Source organism: Lathyrus oleraceus, chromosome 1 (assembly GCF_024323335.1).
Source record: "Lathyrus oleraceus cultivar Zhongwan6 chromosome 1, CAAS_Psat_ZW6_1.0, whole genome shotgun sequence".
Lineage (NCBI taxonomy): Eukaryota > Viridiplantae > Streptophyta > Magnoliopsida > Fabales > Fabaceae > Lathyrus > Lathyrus oleraceus.
The window spans coordinates 228,201,756-228,220,528 of NC_066579.1; positions in this window are offsets into that span (position 1 = coordinate 228,201,756).

Here is an 18,773-nt window from a genome sequence, read left to right on the forward strand (position 1 = left end):
CACTGAAGAATATAATACGAGATCAAAGCTCTGCTCCAGAAAACCGGGTTGGTTGCAGGTTAAGGTTTCCTGAATTTAGCCCGTCCCTCACTAGTAGGTTCTAAGAACAGAAGTTCGTCAGCCTCAGCCCTTCAGTCGAGAATAATACGTTTACCACTGAAGGTTTGACATTATTACGGGATAAAAAACCTCCACTGACTCCCCTCAACAAGACATCCTAAAGCAAGTTCCCAGCCTCGGGGTCCTCGGATTGAGCACCGAGAATGCGCCCACCAGAGCTAACATAAACGTGTCTCGGAGGAGAGGCCTTGGCTGAGTCCTCGGGAAATGGTCACCAGAGTCGACGATTTCTAGAGGAACATCTGTCGTTATGGAACACCCATAGGAAAGAATATATCCAAAAGAAACCTCGTCTGGATGTGGGTCTCATGAACGACTTAACGTAGCAACATGCCATGCAAGCCTCATGATTATCCACTCTAAAACCTATGTGTACGCTCAAGCCTGGGTAGTGGGCTTATCTCTCATAAAACATCCCACCCCAACAAACAACCAACCCATAGAACCCACAGATACAGCAAACGTATGTACATGAATGCAATAAGGTAAAACAGGTAAATGCTGGAAAATAAATAATTGTACAAAAGAATAAACACCCAACAAACAAGAAACCTACAAAAGCTAGGAGGAACTCGCTTAAGGAAACCGAGTCCCCAGCAGAGTCGCCAGCTGTCGCAACCTAAAAAATAGAGATGCGAAAAAAACAACCGGCGAGAAAAAGAATGACAGAAGAGTCGTCACCGTGCGTTATTTATACCGAAGGAGGGAAAGGAAACGCTCGAAGAAAACCTGAAGAAAGGAAATGAAAAGATAAGGTCTCGCAACCAAATCTTGGATTCGGGAGTCGATTATGCGAAGGGAAGATATTAGCACCCCTACGCATCCGTAGTACTCTATGGGATCGACTCTTGTTGTTCTTGTCTAAAGGGTGTAGGTGTATCTAATGTACTATTTACTAAAAGAGGGTCAAAAGAAAATGACTCGCACGGATGTCGCATCCACTGCATACGTATCTCATCTGAATATGAGAATCAGAGTCTTCGTAGCTCGGCTACCTATGGGTGAAAGAGAAGTGTGCTCGTTAATACATCGCGTCTTATGCCTACGTATCTCATCTGGAATGAGAATCAGAGCAAAACATAGTTCAGCTAACTATGGGAACAAGGGGTCTCGATTGCAACTAGGGCAAGAGAAAGGGGAGGTCTCGATCGCAACGAGGGCGAGAGAAAAGAATCGCAACAAGGGCGAAAGCAAACAAGGATTAGTTGTTAGTTGTCAGTCAAAAACTCGGCAAGACATCGCATCTCGTGCCTACGTATCTCATCTGAACATGAGAATCAGAGTTGTCGTAGTTCGACTAACTAGGGGTTAAGGATTGCCATCTGAACATGGACTTACAGAAGAGAACACCAGTTATGTCAAAGGAGAGTGGGCAATGTGTTCACGTCCTAGCAATAGGTGTCGCAGCTCGCTGAATCGAGTCTTAGGCGGTTACCTCTTTGCAATAGAATGGATTGACATGCCACAAGATCGGAGACGCACGGAAGGTCTAAAAAGTGGGGAAGCTTTACCCTAGAGTTGTCATGCAATGTGGACCTATGTGTTAGGATTTACAAATGGGAACATCTACCTAATGTTAGCATGCAAAGAATAAGGGAATACTACCTATGTTATCATACAAAGGATAAAGGAATCCTACCTATGTTATCATACAAAAGAATAAGGGAATACTACCTATGTTATCATACAAAGGGTTCTACCTAATGGGTGCTACCTAAACGGAACAAGAGTCGACGGATGGAGCAAGGAGAGGAATGGGATAAAGGGTAGATGGCGATGCATGAAGCAATCGACTTACAAGAGAAATGACGATGCATGAAGCGATCGACTTACAAAAGGATGGATGAATATGTGCTGGTTCTGTTAAGTTTTGAAAATGATTACTCGACGTTGGATCGAGCATTTGATCTTGTTTTGAAATGGTTATCGGGTGTTCGTTTTAATTCTTGTATTAACAGATGAATAAAGAATGAAAGAATAAACATTATACACTTTATGGGAGAGGGGTACATTTGTTATGAATAGGGGATTGTTCATGGCAATCAAACAACAAAAATATATGCCTCATACATCATACAAGTAGACCACAGTTATCAAACAATCAGATAAGCAATCAAGTGTATGATCAAATCAAAGAATTAAAGAATGAAATAATGAAGCATTAGACAATGCATTAAAAGTATAGACATGTTAAGCAATCAAACAATAGAAGCATGGATGAAAGAAACAAGTATAAAAAATATCAGATGAATCAAATAGATGAAACTATGCACACAAAGGATCACTGAATAATTTAATCGGGAAATGATGCAAGGATCAAATAAAATCAAGATGAGAGGCCTCTAATACATGGCATATGAGATGAACAAGGGAGGATCAAAAGATCTCTTCAATTTCCCTAAGCAATCCCTAAGTCAAACATCAATCATAGAAAAGTCAACTGAAAAGTCAAGTCAACTTAAAAAATATGGAATAAATAGTAAATTAATCAAGAAAATTATGAAAAATTAAACTAAGTAAGGTGGGGTCAGGACATCCTCATCCTCCAAAAAGATTTTAAAAATAATGTGAATTAGTATATAAATTAATTGGAATAAAACAGAAGTCAAATGAAAAGTCAACTAAACAAACTAGGTCAAAAATAAATCCAAAATAAATTAAAAAGGGGAAATAAAATTCCAAGAAAAGGTCAGGTTGACCATGAGACATTGGCCAACCCTCATCCCAAAAATCAGAACCTAAAAATAATTCTAAGTCATGAAAATAAAATTAATAAAAAAATGTGTATTAAAATGAACCATTTGAAATAAATAATTGAAATAAAATATTAACATTAAATAAATATGAAAATAAAAATTAAATAAAATTAAACATTAAGAAATGTGAAAAGTATTTTTTTGTATTTTTATGAATAAATAAAATATTTTTTAAGAATTAAAAACAAAACAGCAAAATAAAATAAGAATAAAAAATGAAAAATGAAAATGAATAGAATAATTAACGGGCCTGGCGTGTGGGAGGTGTGAATAGCGATTGCACAGGAAGCCCGGTCCAAATAAAAACCAGCGTGTGACATTAAAAAAATAAGTAACATTTTATTTAAAAATAACTCATGTGACCCGTGCATCAATAGGTCAAGTGGAGTTTTAAGTCACAAAAGACAAAACAGGAGCGGATGGCCGGGATTACAAGTGATGCGCACGATCCAACAACCTACGGCGTGACACGTCTGATCTGCTTCATGCAACATAAAAAAACCCTAACAACATGCATGCTGGGAACGTAAAAACGCATGTGCTTTCTTCCATCTTCCACACAATAATGCAAGCTCGATAATGCATTAAATGACATGGTATAAAAAGCAAAGTTCAAGTATGCAATGAGAGGTTCATCATGGTATTTTATTTTGAAGGAAATGGTAACTTAAACATGGTGAAAAGTGAACAACAAAGGACCCTCATGAACATGGATACAACAAAAATTCCACAACACAAACTCAAGCTTAATGAACATGCCTCATGTTGAGGGCTTCGTAACCAAACATGGCATAGTATTAACATGGAAAATAAGCATGAAACAAGCATGGCATAATGGAAAACAATATGAAGTAAGCATGGTAAGCATGAACAACATGATGAGCAAGCATGAATATGGCCAGGGGAGAGAGTAGTAAGCTTACCTAGTGGATGCAAGGTCCACTGCCTCTTGGTATTGGAGAGGATGGAAGGAAAATGAGGTGCTTTGAAACTTCAAGAACTTGTGAAAATGAAATGGATCTTTTGCTTGCCTTGCTTACTTTGAGAATAGCAGCCACCACCACCTCAGATTAGGGTTTAGAAGCTTTAAATATGTGGGTCTAATGTGTCTAAGTTGGCTGAAATGTTTGGTTTGGATTCATGAGCAAAAAGTGCAAAAAGTGAGGTGGTGAAAGCAAGCTCTAATTGTGGCAAAACTTAAGTTAATGAACAACAAAAGTACATGGCCAAATGAGGTAAAGAGTGTGTTGGTCGATTTTGAGGTCTGGCTTGGCTGTCTTGTGCAGCATAAAAACAATCCAAATGGGTGACTTTATGACTATGTATCTTGATGAATACATGACCAAATGGCAAGGCAATGCAAACAGTAGGAAGAGTGCATGGAGCTTAACATCTTTCATGTTGAACAAAAGTTGAAATGATGAGTGGAAAGAGGTGAAAAATGGCCATGAAATCGTGTCTCATCATCTGCAAAATGGCTGGGCCAGTTTGGCCTAAATGCTGCCTAAAAATTCAGTCCATGATGCCATCTTTAGATGAGTGCATCTCCTAAACCAATGATCCAAATGGGATGATTCCAAAAAGGTGTGAAAGAGGACATGGCAAGGTACAATTGTCATGAAGAAAGTATTTTCAAAAGGTGCCTTGAAGTGCAATAAAACTGACCTATAAGTCTTGACAAATCTTGAAGACTTTGGACTTAGAAAATTTTCTAAGTGTCCTAAAATAATGTCTCACTTTGACCAAGCATAACTTTCTCAATTTTGATCCAAATGGAGCAAACTTTATATCTCTAGAAATCTTGGAACAAGAGGAACAACTTTCATGTTGGAGAAAGTTTCAAATGGAGCTTGCATGTTGATGGAAAATGGGCTTAAAGTGGGTGCAACAATCATGAAAACTTGCCCTAAATGGAAAGTCAACTATATCCAAATTTAGTAACTTTTTCAGCTCCTGATTAAATGATGAATCCATGATCCAACCTTGATCAAATTTCACATGTAGGCTCCCCTAGGCGTGAATTTTGAGATTCCACTTTCAAAATGTCAGGAGTTGACTTTTCTGACCCCACAGTTGACTTTTCCCAAACATTCTGATTCCCGATTCCATTGATCAATTGAAGCACCTCTGGCTCAAATAAAGAGCTTATTTTTTGTATGTAGACCCTTGTGGACATATGGAGGGCCATGGAAAAGAGTTTTACCCAAGGAATCAGAAATAAACTGATTTTATACCAAACCCTAATTTAGGGCAAAAATGATTAGGAACTGATTGCACTGATTGCCAATGGATCTTTTTGAGATAATTGTGAATCTTCCTAGGCCAAGATGCCTCTCTAATCATGACATGAATGAGCCCCTCTACTTCCTACCAAACATTGCCTGTTGCAGATAGCCATGAAACCCTAATTTCTTGATTAAATCCATATGCATATTGTAAGAGCTCTGAATCCTCCACTGATGAACTGAGGACCATAATAATACCTATGGAACCCCTTGAGACCTTTGAGACTTTTATACATAGAAAAGGAAGTCCAATTCTCAGTCTTGCTTTGTGTGGGCTCCTTCTGTTAAGGAGTGATGAATCAAAGCATGATTTCCATGTCACTAATGCAATATGTAATGAGTATGACTTAGTATGATGCTAATGCAATGTGAAACAAAATCCCATGCTTCCAAGAAAAATGAAGGGTAAATTTTGAAGTATTATAGGATGAAGAGGGCCTCCATGCATGGGCCTGTACAGGCGCATGGAGGGCCTAATTCTTATTGCAAATGAGTGCTGATATCACCTTAAATTGAAATGGACGTGCAGAATTGATGCAAATGGCTTGTGCATGAAGTTTGAATTAAGTTTCCAAAAATGTACCAAAACTTTCTCCCCTTCGAAAATACCCTTTCCAAAAATAAAATATGGCCTTGTCGGTAATGGTTGGAAAGCTCTTGACATGATGATCAACTGTTACGTTGAGAAAAACTTCATTTGTAATTGGGAATTAGTGAAAATTGTCCATAAAGTTCAAGGTGCAAAATGTGTGTATGTGAAAATTCCCAAAATGGGCCTACTTCAAGCCCTTATGTTTCAATGATGAAAGCTCCAAATGACAAAACCTTCAACATTAGAGTTGTAGATATTTTTAGGAAAATCAATTTTGACTCAAATTTTGCATCATTTGGATTTTTGATGAGAAAGTTATGGGCACTTGAAGTTGGACTTTTTTCACATTTCAATGCCTTTGGTCCAAAGTGACCTATAATGTTTTGCATTATCACATGTATTTATTTTAGGATTATGAAAATTTGTCCAACATAACAAATTAAGCAGACATATTAAAATTTCCAATTCATGTGACCCCACCTCAAAATCATGACAAATGAATGAGTTATGTTCTTGGGAAGTTGACCCAAAATTAGGATTTCAGTCAAAATGACCTATAATGTTTTGAAATAGATGATGACGTTCCAAGCTTCAAATAAATTTTTGATGAACATGAAAGTTGTTCATATGGTTCTTAAGAACATTTTTTCTCTTGGGGTCATATCCATTTGACAAACAAATTAAATGTTAGGTGTCAGTGTACTTCAGATGAATTAACTGATCAACTTCCCAAGTCTATACCTCAAATCTTGATGAATTGATGATTGAGGACACTCAAGTAAGTTCAAATATGCATGAATTGATGAATGGAAGAACTTACCTTGATTGTATTTGATCATGGGTTGAGGTTGCTTCATGAGCAAGGCACAGTTGATGCACAGATGAATTAGGGTTTCCTTGGGAAACAATCCTTAAGCCCTTTGGTTTGCTTTGATCAAATTGATAAATTGAGATAATTGGGAGGCATATATGATAATTGAGAGCTTTGTGAACCATTTTCATGCTTGCTTTCACCTTCGTCTGGCGATATCAATGAGCATAGGGTCTTCTAGGAGCCTTGGATCTTATGATTGCTCAAGCTACAAAACAAAAGATGTTAGTGACATATTTTTGTGCTTTTGGCCAGTAGACAAAAGAAGAAAAACAATAATATACAATTCAAACATGCTTGGTGGTCTCAAACCAACTCACACAAGTTCCCACCCTAGGGTTAAGGAGCCAAGATGCTATGATCCTTGAGGCAAATGCAAATGCAATGATATGATGCCATGAGGGATCTTAGGGTCAAAATTAGAGCCTTACAGATGCCCCTATTTAAGGTCATTATAACCGGAGAAGTGAAGGTTAAAATCTTCATCTCGACAAGGTAGAATGGGCTTAAATAATAACAAAGAGATGAATTTTGGTCCCTAAGAGACCTCATGCTGCAAATGTATGTATGCAAAAGTTAATATTCTGTGGGGATATATGTCCACAAAGGAAAAAGGAATCAGGATAAACTGAAAATTCATATGAGTAATACACTCATAAATGGAGCAGAGACTCTGGGGACTCTAATGGGGAGGGAAAGGGAATAAAATGCGTGAGCAGGTCATGACTTAAAACTTGCTGAGAGACACGAAGGAATTCCATGAAAATAAATCAATGGAAAGACTTGAGCTGGCGCAAAAGATGTGTGTATTAAGGAATATGCCAATACAGTAGAACTATCCACAAAGGATACCTCGGATAAAAGTCCGGACTCAGGCTGAGAAAAATCTACTAAGGGACTCCAATGGGGAATGTCCAAAGAGGACTCAACTGAGGAAACAACAAAATGAGGTATTACCGGCTACTGGGTAATAAGCTCAAAGAGACACGTGATCAATACACCGGTATAAGGGTGAGAAAACAACATGCTCGGGGAGAATGAATATCTAAGACCGGTATAAGGCTGAGAGATATCAATCATCCAAAATCATCTGAGGAAGACCTAAAAGGTATATTTCAACTCAAGAAACTCTGACTCCACAGGGGACAACAAGTCATAATAAAGAGCAAAAAGGAAGGAGCATCAGGGATATCGGCTATTGGGCATATAAAAGGTGACCAACCGGGCGTGAATTGTGGAATATTTCCAAAACACTCATCATCCGAAAGGAGGGCTGAAAAAGCAAACTCGATTACAGGATGGGCATTCGATTCCATAAGGAAATACGAATCTTACTCGACTGGGGAAGAAGAGACTTCGACCGAAGAGCGCATGAGATATATTATCTATTACCGTCAGAAAGTAGATAACATACTCGCATGGAAGATTATCCACAACCAACTACTGGGTTAATAAAGGATAAATCGACCGAGAAGAAAGGACATCGGGATGCCGAATACTGGGTATAAAATGATGACCGATCAAAGAGAGACCATCATTACCACACAAGGGTAAATAAAAGATGACTCGCTAGGGATACATTGCTTTATCAGAGAAATTATCCAAGAGATATATCACCGGTTACTGGAAGATATATCCAAAAGGGAGGGATATCGATGCCGAATATTGGATAAAGATAACTGTCAAAGAGGGGATTACATCTACCGGTATGAGGGTAGAAAACCACATAAGAGAGTAACCGCCATCGGTTAGGATGAACAAAAATTAAGGTTAACTCTGCAAGGGGATAAAAATGGGGTTTACAACTGCCGATATGAGGGTAGAAAACCACAAAGATAGGACTTATAACTACCGGCTACTGGGTAGAAGTCCACAGACTCTGCCAGGGAAAAAGATGGACAATTACTGGTTACTGAGCAATCATTCATCTAAACTGCGGGGAAGTGCAAGGGAATAGCAAGAGAAAATCAATCTAGGAACAAACTAGAGAGACACAATGAAACAAGACTCATTCCTATGAGGATATAGCTCAGGGGAGAAATTCCATCCCAGTACATATTTTAGGAGGAAACTGAAATAATAATCATCCACGAGGATATAGCTCAGTAGGGAATATGGAAGAAAAGGGTAGACGCTTTCTGCCTATGGGGCTGACTCTATAATGAGAGACCATACACAAACCTCTGCTTGGGGAAATATATGTCGCCAAATAGCAGGAGAGAACAAACAAAGATATATGGCAAAGAATGCAACATGAATATCTGAATGTTAATAATATGTATGTATATGTGTGGTTTATGTATGATGAATGCTGACAAACAGACATTTCTAACACAACCAGGTCCAGGGATCAAAGGGACAAACATCTGGTACTACATCTCAAAAGGGAAAGCCAGGCCCACTGGGGAAACTCCCACTCTGATGGGGCAACAGATACCGGGAAACAAAGATCTTCGCAGGGGAAGGAAAACCAGTCACTCCGCTGGGGGGTAAATCAGCACATCTTCCTCAGAAATTCCAACGCCAACTGAAATCAAGTCAAGGTCTAGGCTGGGGAGCTAAGCACGGATAAGATCCATCGTAGAAACACCTCTACTAGGGAAATTATCCAGGGGGAGAATGAAACTCTGTGGGGAACAACCACCGATCAAAAAGTTTCAAAACCAACACATTTCCTTGCGCTACTGGATAAATCATCTCTGCGGAGGAGAAGAGAAACACTACTCCACTTGGGATGGAAAGATAAACATTTATCGCCCACTCTGCTCAGGAGGAGACAACAGACATGCTCTGATCAGATAATTCCACTAGGAAAACACTACTGAGGACTGAACCGGGAACCACCTGTAGGTGATCAACTGGAAATATCCTGCTTGGTGACCATATTGGGAAGTTAAAATGGGATCAACCCTTCTGAGGATGAATAAAATGCAACTTGCTGGAAATTAATGTAGGCGAGTCCATAGGGGACAAGCTACCAACCAAATGTTGAGAATTCCACTCATACTGGGGATTTCCTGTTCACTCTACAGGAGAATTCCAAACTGAATGAGGGAATACCATTTTCCTTGAAAAGATAGCATATCAATTTACCAATTCATAAGGGATTTTAGGTCAATCCACACAAGGGATGACAACCATATAATTGATAACACAAATGCTAAATCCAACCTCGACTAGGGAGTTGGAGGAAAGAGACCAAACTCCAGACTCTCTGGGGATTCGGTGATGTATACTATCCTTTTTTGGAGATCATATTATCCTTGAGAGAACACTGAAGACGTCCCAACTATCTTTTTCGATTATGAATGTTCACTTTGTTTAAAAATAATTTTATGAAGATTTGTTGAACAGAAACAAATAAGAGTGCAAAGAATTGGATAACAGCTCAAATTTATTTGATGGAATGGTAGTCTGCAAATGGCGAGACTCCATGGATCTTTACAAATTTGAAATTGGTGATATATATTGGAAAAGGGCTACATTGAACATAATGACCATTTCTCCACCAATTCTGAATCCGATGTATTTGAAGCTTCAGTTGACGGTGACTGACCGAAATTCTTTGACAGAAGACAGCTTGTAGAACAGAGTCTTGTCAGGATGCAGTTACTTGCCAAATCCCTAATTTTTGCCTAGATTACCCCAGGGTGAGGTGCTCAATCTAGCGGGATATACATTCATTTTTTTTATGTCTCTAACTTTTGCCTGGATCGCCCTTTCGGGTTTTCAATCCACTGAGACGCTCATTTTTGCCTAAGTCGCGCCTTTCGGGTTTTCAACTTTGCAAGCTATTTTGTTTTTATTTTTAGGCAAAGTATTTCTTGACTGCATCTGAATTCACAGGACGAGTGAAATCCTCCCCATCCATAGTTGTAAGTATCAATGTGCCGCCTGAAAAGGCTCTCTTGACAACATACAGACCTTCATAGTTTGGAGTCCACTTGCCCCTGGAATCGGGCGCGAAAGACAAGACTTTCTTGAGCACAAGGTCACCTTCTCGGAACACACGAGGCTTGACCTTCTTATCAAAGGCTTTCTTCACCCTTTGTTGATATAACTGACCATGGCACATGGCAGTCAATCTCTTCTCTTCAATTAAGTTCAACTGGTCATAACGACTTTGAACCCATTTAGCCTCAGTCAACTTGGCTTCTATCAAGACTCTCATTGATGGGATCTCCACCTCTACTAGGAGCACAACCTCCATGCCATATACAAGAGAGAGAGGGGTTGCCCCCGTTGAAGTGCGGACAGATGTACGATAGCCATGCAAGGCAAATGGCAGCATCTCATGCCAATCTTTGTACGTAACAACCATCTTCTGGACAATATTCTTTATATTATTATTAGCAGCTTCAACAACCCCATTCATCTTAGGTCTATAAGGAGAAGAATTACAATGTGCAATCTTGAACTCGCTACACAACTCTTTCGTCATCTTGTTGTTCAAGTTAGATCCATTATCAGTAATGATCTTGTCTGGCACACCATAACGGCATATGAGTTGATTCTTGATAAACTTCATAACCAGCTGTCTGGTCACATTAGCATACAACGCTGCTTCAACCCATTTGGTGAAGTAATCAATTGCTACGAGAATAAACCTGTGACCGTTGGACGCTTTTGGCTCTATCATACCAATCATGTCAATTCCCCACATGGAGAAAGGCCATGGTGATGAAATCACATTCAGAAGTGTCGGGGTAATATGAATCTTATCCGCATAAATCTGACACTTATGGCATTTATTCATATATTTGTAGCAGTCAGACTCCATTGTCAGCCAATAGTAGCCTGCTCTCAACATCTTCTTTGCCATGGCATGTCCATTGGAATGAGTACCAAATGAACCCTCATGGACTTCAGTCATCAACAGGTCTGCTTCGTGTCTATCCACGCATCTGAGCAGCACCATGTCAAAATTCCTCTTATAAAGCACATCGCCATTGAGGTAGAAACTGCCAGATAATCTCCTCAAAGTCTTCTTATCTTTAGTAGATGCCCCAGGCGGGTAAACCTGAGTCTGAAGAAAACATTTGATGTCATAATACCATGGCTTGTTATCTTTCACTTCTTCTACTTCAAATATATGAGCTGGTGTATCCAAGCGTATCATAGTGATATTGGGGACTTCATTCCAGAATTTCACCACGATCATAGAAGCAAGTGTAGCAAGAGCATCTGTCATCTGATTCTCATCTCGAGGAATATGATGGAAGTCAACCTCAGTAAAGAACGTTGAAATCCTCCTCGCATAATCTCTATATGGGATGAGGCCAGGCTGATTCGTCTCTCATTCACCCTTAATCTGATTAACAACAAGGGCCGAATCACCATAAACATCAAGATGTTTGATCCTAAGATCAATACATTCTTCCAAACCCATAATACAAGCCTCATACTCCGCCATGTTATTCGTGCATTTGAAAGTTAGCCTTGCTGTAAAAGGAAAATGTGTGCCCTGAGGAGTAATAATCACTGCCCCAATACCATTTCCATATTGATTTACAGCGCCATCAAACACCATGCTCCATCGGGAACCAGGCTCTGGCCCTTCATCGAGCGTAGGCTCATCACAATATTTCATTTTCAAATACATAATCTCCTCATCTGGGAAGTCATACTGAACTGACTGATAATCCTCAATTGGTTGATGTGCCAAGTGGTCAGCCAAGATACTACCTTTAATAGCCTTCTGAGCTCGATACTTGATATCATACTCAGACAACAACATCTGCCAACGGGCAATCCTCCCAGTTAAAGCAGGCTTTTCAAAGATATACTTGATTGGATCCATTTTGGATATCAACCAAGTCGTATGATTCAACATATACTGGCGTAAGCGCTTAGCAGCCCAAGCCAAAGCAAAGCATGTTTTCTCAAGCATTGAGTATCGAGACTCACAATCAGTGAACTTCTTACTCAGGTAGTAGATAGCATATTCTTTCTTCCCTGTTTCATCTTGTTGACCTAGGACACAATCCATTGAGTCTTCAAGAACTATCATATACATAATCAAGGGTCTCCCCTCTACAGGCGAAGACAGAATAGGCGGCTCAAACAAATACTCTTTAATACTGTCGAAAACTTTCTGGAAATCCTCGGTCCAATCATGACGTTGATCTTTCCGGAGGAGCTTGAATATTGGCGCACATGTGGCAGTCATGTGGGATATAAATCTGGAAATATAATTCAAGTGGCCAAGAAAACCTCGGACTTGCTTCTCAGTTTTGGGCGCATGCATCTCTTGTATTGCTTTGACCTTGGCAGGATCAACCTCAATACCTCTCTCACTGACAATAAAGCCCAATAACTTGCCGGAACGGACTCCAAATGTACACTTGTTAGGATTCAGACGAAGCTTATACTTCCTCATACGCTGAAAAAGCTTCAACAAGTGCTCAACATATTCAACTTCCGTTCTTGACTTTGCAATCATATCATCAACATATACCTCGATCTCCTTGTGCATCATATCATGAAACAAGGTAGTCATAGCGCGTTGATACGTGGCTCCGGTGTTCTTCAATCCGAAGGGCATCACTCGATAACAAAATGTTCCCCAAGGTGTGATGAATGTTGTCTTCTCCATATCCTCGGGTGCCATTTTGATCTGATTATATCCGGAAAATACGTCCATAAATGAGAAGACATTGAATTTAGCTGTATTGTCTACCAACATATCAATATGTGGTAAAGGAAAATCATCTTTCGGACTAGCTTTATTCAAGTCTCTATAGTCCATACACATTCGGACTTTTCCATTTTCTTAGGCACGGGCACAATATTGGCCACCCATTAAGGATATGTAGAAGTCACCAGAAACCCTGCATTAATTTGCTTCTGAACTTCTTCTTTGATCTTCACTGCCATATCAGGATGAGTTCTTCTGAGCTTTTGCTTCACATGCACACATTCAGGCTTCAAAGGCAGGAAATGTTGCACGATATCAGTATCTAGACCAGGCATGTCTTCATATGACCAAGCAAAGACGTCTACGTATTCTCGTAGCAACTCAATCAACCCCTTCTTCACAGATTCTTCAAGGAGTGCCCCAATCTTCACTTCTCGCATACAATCCTTAGACCCCAAGTTAACTGTTTCCAGATTCTCAAGATGCGGCTGAATGATCTTCTCTTCATGCTCAAGTAGACGGGTAATCTCGTCAGGAATCTCTTCAACATCATCTTCCTCTGCCTCAAATACAGGGAACTCAAAATTGGGAGATGGTGTTGGATCATTATGTTCAATGGGTTTGATCAACCTGCATAATGATTTTGGATATAAAAGAGATTTTAGAATTCACACAAAGCAAATCATTATGCAGATGAAAAGATTGATTTTATTTTATTTTTTAGGGTTTTATGTGATCACCAATTTCATGCAAAAAGCAAAAAGTAAAAATAAATCGGAAAACAAACATTTAACATGAATTTATTGAATGAAATATCATCGTATTTATGGGCCAACAATGTCATCACTTCTCCTTTTGGCATGGGAGAAGGGTTTTTAAACAAAAGGTGAACATTACGTTGACTTATGGACAACTGTTGGAATGTCAACAGCGACCCAATTATTGCATACCCCTCCAGGGATGACAAAGTTGCCAGAATCCTCCTATGCATCCTTTTCCACAATAGCAGCAGCCTCTTGATCTTCAATAGTGTGGATGAACCCACCACTCTGAAACAGCCCATGCTTGTTGGAAGTGCCCGAAGAGTACCATATGCCAGCCCGGGATTTATTGTCTTCCATCTTGATCATTTGTCCTAAACCAGTAGTCGTGCCATGCTCAATGGCCAACTTAGCATCATTGTAGGATGCAAATGAAGAAGTTCCTTTCTTAGAAGGTTCAGCAATAGACAAAGCTTAGAACAGCGTTCCAACTTCATCGTCATCATCTATATAAGAAAAGGAAGACAGATGGCTAACCAGGAGAGCCTTCTCTCCCCTTACCACCACCAGCTTTTTGTTCTTGACAAACTTCAATTTCTGGTGTAGGATAAATGTCACGGCGCCTGCCTCGTGAATCCATGGTCTGCCTAGCAAGCAGCTATATGAGGGGTGGATATCCATGACCTGAAAAGTGATCTGGAAATCACTTGGTCCAATATTGACTGGGAGTTCAACCTCACCAATCACAATCTTGCGTGATCCATCAAAAGCTTTGACGACCACTCCACTCTGCCTCATGGGAGGCCCCTGGTATGACAATCTAGCCAGAGTGGATTTTGGCAACACATTCAGTGATGATCCAGTGTCTACCAGCACATTAGACATGGCATCATCCTTACAGCTCATATATATGTGAAGTGCCAAATTGTGGTCTCTTCCCTCCTCAGGGAGATCAGCATCACAAAAACTCAAATTGTTACAAGCAGTAATATTTGCAACAATACTATCGAATTGTTCTATTGTGACGTCATGATCTACATACGCCACATCCAACACCTTCTGCAAAGCTTCACGGTGTGGTTCTGAATTCATTAACAAAGATAGCACAGAGATCTTTGATGGTGTTTGTAGAAGCTGATCTACGATGTTGTATTCACTCCTTTTGATGAGCCTCAGTATCTCATCACAACCCTCTTTCATCATGCCATCCTGGCCAGCAGGGACAGAAGTTTTAACAGCGGCGGCAGGTCTATTGGCAACAAGTGTCGAATTCGTAGAAATAGCATAATTTCCAATCGGACAAACAACACAATCAGCAACATCAGCCCTTCTGGTGTCAGCCTGAGGTTTCGGCGGTGCTGAGAATACACGACCACTACGGGTGAGGCCATGACGTCAGTGATGTTAACAACAGAGGTAGAGGGCAGTGGCACCTCCTTCCCATCTTCCACTGCCACATCATTGTAACGATAGGGGACAATTTTATCGGAAGAATATGGTACAGGACCAGTCGGTTTAATTATCAGAGAGGGAGAAGCCTTCTGCTTGCTGCCATCATATCGGATGACAACAGGCTCTGGGATCCTGAATACTGGTGATATCACATTGACTTCATCATCCCCATTGCGATTTTGAAGTATTTCAATTACACCTTCATCCAGCATTTCTTGGATGTCTTTTCAGACCTGACGACATCCCCTCTGATTGACAGTGCAGACACGACATTTGTCATGGTCATGCTCATAGTGACTGTATTCACACAACAGTCTGTGCATCTCGACCAAAGACAGTGCAGACACGACATTTGTCAAAGGTGAACATCTTCCTCTCATAGCTTGTACTAGTCTGATTATTATTTCGAGGATGGTAGGCCTGTTGTTGAGGGAGGTGTTGTTGTTGTTGATATTGTTGGTGTTGCTGTTGTTGGTTCTGATTATTGTGATGGTAGTGCTGGTTTTTCTGAAAACGGGTGCTATGTGAGCCCCCTGATGCTGATTACCGGCGGAACGCACGGTCTTCCTCTTCACAGAGGGTCTTCGAGATTTTATATGGGAGGTCACAACATGTGCCTCACCATCTTTCTTCTTTCCAAACGCCCCATATCGTTTGGCAGAAGAGCCTTCTTCTCTAGTTAGGTGCCCTTCCCTGACTCCTTCCTCCAAACATATCCCCATATTCACCATCTCGGTGAAGTCAGAAGGAGCGCTGACAATCATCCGCTCATAATAAAATGAGCTCAATGTCTTCAGAAAGATCTTGGTTATTTCTTTCTCTTCCAGCGGAGGCACAATTTGTGCAGCTACTTCTCGCCACCTCTGGGCATACTCCTTAAAAGTTTCTTTGTCCTTCTAGGACATGACCCTGAATTGATCCCTATCGGGAGCCATATCCACATTATACTTGTATTGCTTGACGAAAGCTTCGCCAAGGTCATTGAAGGATCGGATGTTGGCACTGCCCAAGCCCATGTACCATCTCAGGACGGCACCAGACAGGTTTTCCTGGAAATAATGAATGAGGAGTTGATCATTGTCGGTCTGAGTCGACATCTTCCTTGCATACATAACCAAGTGGCTGAGCGGGCAAGTATTTCCCTTGTACTTTTCAAAGTCAGATACCTTGAACTTTACAGGGATTTTGACATTCGGAACCAGGAAGAGCTCAGCAGCAGACTTGCCAAAGAGGTCCTTCCCTCTGAGAGTTTTGAGTTCCTTGCGAAGCTCAAGAAACTGATCGTTCATAGCATCCATCTTTTCATACACATTTGGGCCCTCAGACGACTCAGAGTGGTAAATGGTGTCGTCTACTCTTGGCATAGTATGCACGACCGGAGGTGGAACAACGAGGACCGGGCTAGATACCGACAGAGAAGCAAACGTTGGGGAGAGACCCTCATGAACAAAATTCGCGGGCATCCCCCATGGAAACCCGGCTGGCATAGCAGTAGGCGCAAAGTGGGCGCTAGCAGCAGGCACCGTTGAAGAGGCAATCTCAGAGATGACTGTCCTTTGGGGAGGAGTTGAAGGCGTTGGAGACGACTGACTTTGGGCGGCCATGAAAGACTCCGTCAGGGCAGTCAATCTGGCCACTTCCTCCTTGAGTTCTCTGTTTTCTTGCTCTAAGTGATCCACCAGTCTTGAAGTGTTGGCTCTAGTGTAGTACCGGTGAGTCAGCTTGTCTTCAAAATAAATGAAGAACATAGAGTTAGACCATTGAACAAGAAGCCTGGAGCAAAACCTGCTTATGCACATGATGCATGCAATGCTTATGCATATTATTATTTTTTAATCAGAGGAACTTTAGAGTTCTATTTGCAAATATTGGAAAATATCAATCATTTAGACATATATGGAAATATCATATCAATAATATCTCGAAAATATTTTTACACCAAAGAAGTACAGTTTTGGTAACCAAATACAATACAAGAGAGGAGGAAAATGAACATCTTATGTAACCCTAGAAACAATCGTCTAAAGCTCTGGAGACCGGAAGATAAGCTGCGCGAAGCCTCTTCACCTCTCGCTCATAGGCTGCCTCCATATCTGCCTTCTCTTTGGCGAGTCAATCGTACTTCCTCTTCCAAAATCTGGAAGACTGAGGAAGAAGAGAAGTCACCACATCATCAGGCTCGTCAATAACCTGATGCTCAATAAACTCTATCAATGCATCCTTATCTCTAAGCTGCTGAAGTAGCTCTTCTCGCTCACGGATCCAGGCACGTGAATGGTCTTCGTCTCTTAACTCCTCTACTCCTTGGTCGGGGAGGGGTGAAGGTCCAGCCATAACCAAAGGTGTAGGTCTCGGATACTCATAAGGCATAAGGTACTCAGAAGCTCTCCTCCTAACCCACGAGGTGTAGGGTTCCAAAGCAATACAATTCTTTGAACCAAGCTCTTTCCTTCCCTTCCTATGAATCTTGCGCGAAGCACGGACCATCCTCCCCTTCAAGCCTTGGGGATCTTTACCCTCTTGAAAGAACACACCCTCTAACAAAATGTTCTTAGGTTTATCCTTTAAGGGGAACCCAAGCTGACGACGTGCCAAAATAGGGTTGTAGTTAATTCCACCACATGTACCAAGAAGAGGCACATTGGAGAATTCACCACAAGAGTCGATAATCTGCACACCATCATATACACGGTTGTACCAAAAGATATCATCATTAGTGAGAGACATAAGTCTCGTGGAACACCGTAGACATCCTTTGTTCTCCTTGAAGGCGACCGTCTGTGGCAAGTGCGAAATAAACCACCTGTACAACAGAGGCAAACATAACACAATGGTACCACCACCCTTTGCATTCCTCATATGCAAAGAGAAATAAGTGTCACCCAACAGGGTCGAAATGGGATTAAGAGTAGAGAAAACTCTAATAGCGTTCACATCCGCAAACTTGTCGATGTTGGGGAATAACACTATCCCATAGACGAGAAGTACATATATGGCCTCAAAGACGTCCTCACTCATGGCCTTCCCATACAAAATAGCTTGAGCAATGAGGAAATCAGACGGGAGACCTTGAATTCTACCTTTGGTAGTCATATGAGCACCAACCAGAGATTCATCTATATGCAACAGATCAGCAATCTCTTGAGAAGTAGGAATCCTCTCTAAGCCACTGAACGACAACTGATCTAGAATAGGTATACCCACAAGATAGCCATACTCTTCAAGCGTGGGCAAAAGCTGAAAATCCGGAAATGTGAAGCATCGGTATAAGGGATCATAGGACTGCACCAACACACTCA